Below are 2,180 nucleotides of genomic sequence, written 5' to 3'. Positions count from 1 at the left end.
ATATATATATATATATATATATATATATATATATAATATATATATATATATATATATATATATATATATATATATATAATTTTATATGTTCTTAATTTTCGAGGAACTGTGCAAATGCTTTCGTCATACCTATCCTTAAAGCATATATTAAAACTTATACATATTTTTAGTCAGGAACACCGGTTTATTGAATTCATTCTTGACAAAAGTGTAAAAAGTGTGCATTAGTGTTATATGCATTACAGGGATAATTTCAATTTGCAAATCAGAAATTTGCTTTCATGGAGGACATTTTGATGGAACTCACCCCCATTTTTGTTACATGGAGGTGAAAACCACGAGAACGTCCCACGGTTAGCCTGATAGCAAGGGAACTCACTGATCCGTCTACCACTGAGGATATTTTACGTCAGCACTGTGTTCGGTGCAAGCCGGGTGCGGAATTCGAACCCGCTTCAGCTCATTGGGAGACGAACGCTCTATCCTCTGAGCCAACACTTCCCCTTGGAGTTAATTGCAGTCCATTATTCCTGCCACTACCAAGATGCTCATAAAGGGTAGCTAGATAGAGGGACGGGATAATTATTTATAACTACCTTGGGAATATTTTTTCAACAATTAAGTATTTAAATGTGTACTTTTTCATTTTATGAAACGATATAAAGATTAGCTCGACATATTTATTAAAATATTAAATATCATTAAGAACAGATTGATTTAAAACTGTATTTTTTATTTATTGTTGCAAAAGTATTTTATAAGGGAAATGCTCCAATTTTTTTTTATTACTGAAAAATGTGTTTCTTTTTCCCTCTCTTTTTAATTTTAAACAAACATAATTGTAATTAAATTATTGTAACAATGGAAGTCCTTCAAAAGAGAACTTAAAACTCTTTCGTAGACATTTATTTCATCTCTTTTTCAATGTCCTGCGATAAAAATGTCTTCCAGTTCTTTGTTAATCTTTAATATTTTTTATTTTCTTAACGATGCCTGAAAAAATAACGTTAAGTATATCTTTGACGTTATTTTTTTTCTTCCTTGCAGTGTTAATTTCTTTACCTTTTTATCAACGTTAATTTTAATTCTGACTCGAAAGAAGTTGTGTAACGATGTATGTACATGTATATATGTACACTACTCTCTGTTTTTGACAATTTTTCAAATTTCCCAAGAAACAATGAAAGGATTGCGTTGTTTAGTTCAATGCGATGTCTTTATACTGAGCGAGAAAGTTTTAAGAGGCTTCAGGGACCAGAAAATCAAGAAATAAGCTTGTCACTTATGGTGATTCATTTGGTTGTAACTTGCAATAACTGCATAAAATTTCATTAATCTAACTTAAATATTTAGGAAAATATGGACATTTTAATAAAAAAATACTTTTTTTGTCTTACGTTTTACAAAATTTTATTAATTCTTAATAAAAATTATACAAAATTTTTGGAACAATTAAAAATTAATTACAAAATTATTGCTTTAAAATTAGAAGAAAAAAAACGTTAAAACCTGACCTGTGCATGATATAACTATTTAAAGTAGTTCTTTCATAGTGCGCATGCACGGAGAAAAATTGATAAATTTTTTTTCTTTTTGTTATTGTGGGGTGAATCGTATTTTGCAACTAATGAAAAAAAGGTTTGAGCGTATTTAAAATTTAAAAAGTTTCAAGCAATTTGCTAAGTAATTTTTTGTACTTCTTTATGGACTCAAAATGATAAGGGCTTTTCCACAAATTTCATTTTGTATCATAAGACAAAATTTTGTAACAAATGTTCTTACCTTACAATAATCGTCCGGACACCAAACTACGATGATATTAAGGAAAGAAAACATTATTTTATGTGAGATGATCCCTCACAATGTCGGTGTCATTTTTAATATGTCTTGTTTAATACTACAAAATGAAATTTGTGAGAAAAAAAACCCGTATTATTTTGAATACTCAAAGTCTTTCTCATGGTTCAGATCGTAAGTGGAATCCTATTAACAACAAATTAATGTAATGACAAAATCTATCCACTTGTAGAAAGTAGTCGATTCTTAAAAACACCTTTTTGACGCCTTACTAGTGATTTCACTTTAGTTTCTTATTTATTTATTTTGAAACGTAAGTTAAGGGATTACGGAAAAATAGTTTTTATTTTTTTAATGTCAATAACAGAAATAATCCACAGTAA

The sequence above is a fragment of the Parasteatoda tepidariorum genome, chromosome 1, assembly GCF_982258835.1.
Source record: "Parasteatoda tepidariorum strain Cologne lab strain chromosome 1, Ptep-v5.0, whole genome shotgun sequence".
Lineage (NCBI taxonomy): Eukaryota > Metazoa > Arthropoda > Arachnida > Araneae > Theridiidae > Parasteatoda > Parasteatoda tepidariorum.
This window is presented reverse-complemented; position numbering follows the sequence as displayed.